The 7,785-nt window shown below is 37.6% G+C and overlaps 1 pseudogene; it reads right to left on the bottom strand.

Annotated features, from left to right (window-relative positions):
* Window positions 1-342: 342 nt before the first annotated feature.
* On the bottom strand, window positions 343-6,603 carry LOC122931800 (annotated as a pseudogene).
* Window positions 6,604-7,785: the final 1,182 nt, after the last annotated feature.

Raw genomic sequence — 7,785 nt, 5'->3', positions numbered from 1 at the left:
ACATAAAGTAGATATATGGGGAATGTTAATTAATGAATATTTTATGAGGCATCACTATCTGTCATAAAAGCAGAGAGATTATTACCACATAAAGTGACACATGTCAGATTTTCAAAATTAAGCCTGGTCAGGAAGGGAGTAAATGGCCGGGTGTGAAAGTGGTTAAGGGGGCGATCCACTGTGGAGGTCACTGTTAAAGATGCAGGAACTATGTAGGTTACTGTTAAGGGGGCAGGGGACTTTGGAGATCACTGTTAAGGAAATGGGGTACTCCCTCATAAGAGTTTTGAGATATCTCACTAGACTTGATCTAGAGCTAAAATGTTTCCTACATGCTGTATATTAAAATGGCTTTTCTACTGTGTGAATTCCCAGGTGTCTCACAAGACTTGATTTCTCAGTAAAACATTTTGCATATTCAGTACATGAAAATGGCTTCACCTCTGTGTGAGTTCTCAGATGGGTCTCAAGATGATGTTTACTTTTAAATGACTTCCTACATTCAGAACATGGAAATGGCATCTCTCCTGTGTGAATTTTCTGATGTTGCACAAGTCTGGATTTATCATTAAAACATTTCACACATTCCAGACATGAAAATGGCTTCTCTCCTGTGTGAATTCTCTGATGTTTCACAAGACTTGATTTCTCATTAAATTTTTTCCCACATTCTGGACATAAAAACGGCTTCTCTCCTGTGTGAATTCTCTGATGCACCTCAAGATTTGATTTCTTACAAAAACACTTCTCACATTCAGGACATGAAAATCGCTTCTCTCCTGTGTGAATTCTCTGATGTTCCTCAAGACTTGATTTTCTGCTAAAAAGTTTCCCACATTCAGAACATGAAAATGGCTTCTCCCCTGTGTGAATGCGGAGATGTTTAACAAGACAAGCTTTGTCAGCAAAATATTTTTTACATTCTGAACATGAATATGGCTTCTCCCCAGTATGAGTTCTCAGGTGTATCTTAAGATAATGCTGACTCTTAAACCACTTCCCACATTCCGAACATAAAAATGGCTTCTCTCCTGTGTGACTTCTCATATGTGGTTCTAGGTGATGTTTACGCTTAAACAACTTCCCACATTCCTGACATGAAAATTTCTTCTCTCCTGTGTGAGTCCTCTGATGTTCTACAAGATGAGATTTCCGACTAAAACTTTTCCCACATTCTAAACATGAAAATGGCTTCTCTTCTGTGTGAATTCTGAAATGTTGAAGAAGACGTGATTTCACAGTAAAAGTTTTCTCACATTCTGAACATGAATAAGGCTTCTCTCCTGTGGAATTTCTCTGATGTTGAGCAAAACTTGATAACACATTAAACATTTTTTCTCTTTCTGAACATGAAAATAGTCGTTCATCTTTCTGAATTTCTTTGTGCACAGAAAGATAAAATTTATTTTTCAAATCTCTCCCATAGTCAGAACTTGCAGACATCTCACCCAGATTATGTCCAGTTGGGTTATTGCTAATCTTTAATTGATTATATTCTATGTTTTAAATTACAATTAGATGAGCTTAGGAGCCTTTTATCCAGTCTTTACCTGGGAAAACAAATCATTTTTATTAGATAAAAGGTTCTCTTTTTCCTAATTACACACAAGAAGTTAAAATATAACAGTAACTTACAGATAAAAAGTGTACCAAAGTAATAAATACTAATTGCTAACCATGACAAGTTTTTGTGTGGCACGCTGTATGATTTCTATGCATGGGTTTAGAAAGCACACATCGTGATCTTTAAAAAAAAATAAAAAATTATTAAGCAGACCTCATTCTCCTTTCTGCTCTACCTGTTATTGATCCCCATTCTCCATACAACTGGTGAGATCTGGAACGAAGCTCATAAAGAGATGAAGAAAGGAACCCATCTAACAGACTGCCATTATAAATAATGAGAGGGATCTGGTAATGGATTTATAATAAAGTAATATTTCAGTATTCTCAACCATTTTATTTTATTAAATTAGACGATGAGGATCCCAACAGCCCCTAGAGACTGGCACATGGACCTAATGGGGACAAATACTACACGTGGTGAAATGAGTCTTTGAAATATAATGTTTTACTGGAAAATCACTACAACCTGTTTTCTGATTAAAATTGGTTATGTACGCCATTTTATAACATTTTATATCAGATTGGTCTAGTGTCAGGATGGAATGTAAATCAATTATTAATAATAATAGTAATATCAATCAACATGAAGCCCATTTCGTCACTTACTTTTTACCTTAGTTTTATATAATTTCAAATTGGGAGATTGTCCTTCAGTAGCTCCTGTTCCTAATAATTCATTTAAATAAAAAGGCAACATTTTGGGCAGCTTTCTGGTCATTTTTAAATATAATGTGCAATTGTTGATTTTGGGACTATAGTATATACACTGTTATGGGTGCTTTCTGCATAGAGACCTTCATTATAAAACTAGATACCTTCAGAGATTCGGGGGAAAAAACTGACAATATATTATAGATTATCTCTATCACTAAGCCTCTTTCCATGTATTATAGGTAATTTGGTGTGATCCAGTGATGGCAGTCAGGGTCGGTGATTGTCTGTGTTCTCTGCACAGTTACAGGTATGTACTATCACATGTATGGACACTGCGTGTACAATCACTTACACACTACTGTGCGGACAATCACCAGTCACTGCTGCCATCACTGAACCTCCAGGAAAGAGTTATAACCATCATAATAATTTCATCCCTCTTACTGGGTCTTATTCTAAGGTTCAGTTCAAGAAATGAAATACAAGAAGAAGTGTACAAAATTGGTATTGTAAAAGGTGGAAATCAGTGTCCAGTTATGATGGGAGCTATATGGAGATCTACATTGAGATATAAACAGGAGACATTACAGACAGAGGCACATTATCCTTATACACAGCACAGATTACAATATCTTATTATTCCTTCCATTTACAGTCAGTTCAGAGACACTTACCAGACATGGACACTCCACACACTCAGGACTTCAGTCAGTATCTTCTCCTCAGCAAGTCAGTGATCCAAGTAAATTCCTTTGGTGACTTCTAGCTTTCTGAGCCATGCGTGGGTCTTTTATACCCCCTTGGTGGCTATAACTATCTGCCCCTCCTCTTCTTCCAGTAGACAACCAGTCCCACCTTCATAATCATTCAAACCTTTCATCATCAGATCTGGCTTCCCTCAGTACAATATGTAATAGAAGAATAATGGCCACACCTTCTAATCAATAAGTTTTGCATTTTCTGGCCTCCTGAGATGGTGCTTCATTTACACATTGTATTTGCAGGGTAGGACCTATTGTTCACACTTGTAAATAATGAGCATTTTACATCCTGATGAGATACATTCCATCCAGACCTACAACCACATGACTCTCCATCTATAATTCACATATATTGCATACTCCTTATTATATCCAGTAGAACATATTATAAGACTGTCATTATCCAAGTCCTTATTCCTTACAGATCTCACCTAGAGGATGAATGACTCTGAAACAACGAACCCTCTTTGATTTTACATATATTTTACATTTCTTGTTTTTAGGGGTGTCAGGCTGATACTTTTCAGCTGGAAATTATATGATTTACTGCGACTTAAAAATATAGAGAAATTCGGGGCAGAGTTGGATGCAGAACTAAGCAGAAGCAGCATAGCTGAGCTCCAGCAGCCATAGCCAAGTACAGCATTATAAAGCACCCCAGAGGCACCCCAACTGCGCTGGAGCAGACCCCTCTCCACCCATTCACCTCCAGGAAGACACTGGAGATGACGAGGATGAAGAAAAAACTCCGGTTCCCCCAAAAAACTCAACTCTTTCTTCACAGTAGCACCGATTGAAGATGACCCCCGGCACATGCAGGAGGCAGCACAGACACCAATGAACTGCATTCTGTATATTAAACCTACATTCTGTATGACTTCCCAGGTGTCTCACACGACTTGATTTCTCAGTAAAACACTTTGCACATTCAGGACATGAAAATGGCTTCTCCCCTGTGTGAGTTCTCAGATGTCTCACAAGACTTGATTTCTCAGTAAAAAACTTTCCACATTCACTACATGAACATGGCTTCTGTCCTGTGTGAATTCTTTGATGTATGTCAAAATCTGGTTTATGACTGAAACACTTCTCACATTCAGGACATTGAAATGGCTTCTCTTTTGTGTGAGTTCTCAGATGGGTGTTTACGTTTAAATGACTTCCTACATTCAGGACATGGAAATGGCATCTCTCCTGTGTGAATTTTCTGATGTTGCACAAGACTGGATTTATCATTAAAACATTTCCCACATTCCAGACATGAAAATGGCTTCTCTCCTGTGTGAGTTGCAGATGTTACACAAGACTTGGTTTCTGAGTAAAACACTTCCCACATTCAGAACATGAAAATGGCTTCTCCCCTGTTTGAATGCTGAGATGTTTAACAAGACAAGCTTTGTAAGCAAAATATTTTTCACATTCTGAACATGAATATGGCTTCTCCCCAGTATGAGTTCTCAGGTGTATATTAAGATGATGCTGACTCTTAAACCACTTCCCACATTCCGAACATAAAAATGGCTTCTCTCCTGTGTGACTTCTCATATGTGGTTCTAGATGATGTTTACGCTTAAACAACTTCCCACATTCCTGACATGAAAATGGTTTCTCTCCTGTGTGAGTCTTCTGGTGTTCTACAAGATTTGATTTCCTACTAAAACCTTTCCCACATTCTAAACATGAAAATGGCTTCTCTCCTGTGTGAATTCTGAGATGTTGAAGAAGATATGATTTCACAGTAAAACTCTTCTCACATTCTGAACATGAATAAGGCTTCTCTCCTGTGGGATTTCTCTGATGTTCAGCAAAACTTGATAACACATTAAACATTTCCTCTCTTTCTGAACATGAAAATGGTCGTTCATCTTTCTGAATTTCTTTGTGCACAGAAATATTAAATTTATTTTTCAAATCACTCCCATAATCAGAACTTGCAGACATCTCACCCAGATTACGTCCAGTTGGGTTATTGCTAAGCTGTGATTTATTACATTCTGTTTTAAGTTACAATTAGATGACCTTAAAAGCCTTTCATCCAGTCTTCTCCTGGAAAAAAAAAATCATTTTTATAAGATAAAAGGTTCTCTTTTTTCCTAATTACACACAAGAAGTTAAAATATAACAGTAACTTATAGATAAAAAATGTACCAAAGTTATGCATTCTGTTTGCTAATAAGAAATTAAATGCATTGATTAAGATAAATCTGTCAGCAAATTCGGTTTAACACATGCAGAAGCATCATTGGCAGCAGCCATCTGGCATTGATTGCTAAAGTTATGTTTACTCTTGTCAATATCCAATATCTTTTTTATGGCAGTTTTAATGATTGCATAATTAGTTATTACATACTGCAAAAATTCCCCAGGTGCAGAAGTACCTGGGTGCCTGAAATCACTGTGGGTGGTGTGGGGGGTGTGGGTCGCAGCCTACTGAGTGATGGCACATATGCACATACTTCACTTTTTCCCATTTTGAGCGCGCTCACCTTTATCTTTGCCAGCTTTATGGCGTGGGGTAAGAAGAGGAATTTTTATTATTATGGCAGAATGTCCGGGCTGTAACTGGCACACACTCACTTACATATTTTTTATGTTTACTTTCCACATTCCCCTGCAAAATCCCCTGCAAAAGGTTCTCTTTTTCCTAATTACACACAAAAAGTTAAAATATAACAGTAACTTATAGATAAAAAATGTACCAAAGTTATGCATTCTGTTTGCTAATAAGAAATTAAATGCATTGATTAAGATAAATCTGTCAGCAAATTCGGTTTAACACATGCAGAAGCATCATTGGCAGCAGCCATCTGGCATTGATTGCTAAAGTTATGTTTACTCTTGTCAATATCCAATATCTTTTTTATGGCAGTTTTAATGATTGCATAATTAGTTATTACATACTGCAAAAATTCCCCAGGTGCAGAAGTACCTGGGTGCCTGAAATCACTGTGGGTGGTGTGGGTCGCAGCCTACTGAGTGATGGCACATATGCACATACTTCACTTTTTCCCATTTTGAGCGCGCTCACCTTTATCTTTGCCAGCTTTATGGCGTGGGGTAAGAAGAGGAATTTTTATTATTATGGCAGAATGTCCGGGCTGTAACTGGCACACACTCACTTACATATTTTTTATGTTTACTTTCCACATTCCCCTGCAAAATCCCTTGGCCTCTTTTGACTCCTTGCCAACACCTGGGATGACAGTCAGGTGTAAGCTAGAGCAAGATTGGTTCTTCTCCAGCTTTGGTTGAGGGATGGCCACTAGTCTCAGACCCTTCTCTTATGGAGAGGGCCTTCGATGTTGTCACACACACAGAGGAGTGGGGAAGTAACCACTGAGCTCAACCTGCACCCCTGTCCCAGCCTACTTGCCTCGCAAGTCCTAGTGACAAGGGACAACTGGTCGACAAACCCTAAACCATCAACTTCAGATGTACTGTAAAAAAACATTTCCTGAACTGCTCTACCTTGATCCCCATCCTCCATACAACTGGTGAGATCTGAGCTAGGAACGGAGCTCATGAAGAAATTACGAGAGGAACCCAGCTCGCAGAGTGCCATTATAAATAATGAGAGGGATCTGGTAATGGATTTATTATAAAGTAATATTTCAGTATTCTCAATTATTTTATTTTATTAATTTGGACAATGAGGATCCCAACAGCCCCTAGAGACTGTCACATGGACCCAAGGGGGACAACTACTACAGGTGGAGAAATGAGGCTTTGAAATATAACGTTATACTGGAAAATCACTACAACCTGTTTTCTGATTAAAATTGATTATGTAAGCCATTTTATATAAATTGTATATCATATTGGTCTAGCCCCAGGAATTAGATGGAATATAAATCAATTATTAATAATAATAGTAATAATAATCACCATAAAGCCCATTTCGTCATTTATTTTTTACCTTAGTTTTATATAATTTCAAATTGGGAGATTGTCCTTCAGTAGCTCCTGTTCTTAATAATTCATTTCATTGAAAAGGCAACATTTTGGGCTGCTTTATGGTCATTTTTAAATATAATATCCAATTGTTGATTTTGGGACTATAGTATATACACTGTTATGGGTGCTTTTTGTATAGAGACCTTCATTATAAAACTATAAACAGATACCTTCAGAGATGAGGGATATAAAAATATCTACGTTAAAAATAACAGTGAAAAAAAAAATCTGACAATATATTATAGATTATCCCTATAACTAAGCCTCTTTTCATCTATTATTGGTTATTTGGTGTGATCCAGTGATGGCAGTCAGGACCGGTTATTGTCCGTGTTCCCGGCACAGTTACAGGTATGTACTATCACATGTATAGACACTGCGTGTACAATTACTTACACACTACTGTGCGGACAATCACCAGTCACTGCTGCCATCACTGAACCTCCAGGAAAGAGTTATTCCCATTGTAGGAATTTCCTCCCTCTTACTGGGTCTGATTCTAAGGTTCAGAGCAAGAAATGAAATACAAGAAGTGTAGAAAATGTGTATTGTAAAAGGTGGAAAGTCAGTGTCCAGTTTTGATGGGAGTTAAATGGAGATTTACATGGAGACATACACAGGAGACATTACAGACAGAGACACATTGTCCTTATACACAGCACAGATTACAATATCTTATAATTCCTTCCACTTACAGTCAGTTCAGTGACACTTACCAGACATGGACCCTCCTCACACTCAGGACTTCAGTCAGTATTTTATCCTCAGCAAGTTAGTGATGTGAGTAAAT

Source organism: Bufo gargarizans, chromosome 3 (genome assembly GCF_014858855.1).
Source record: "Bufo gargarizans isolate SCDJY-AF-19 chromosome 3, ASM1485885v1, whole genome shotgun sequence".
NCBI classification, from domain to species: Eukaryota; Metazoa; Chordata; class Amphibia; order Anura; family Bufonidae; genus Bufo; species Bufo gargarizans.
This window is presented reverse-complemented; position numbering and strand designations above follow the sequence as displayed.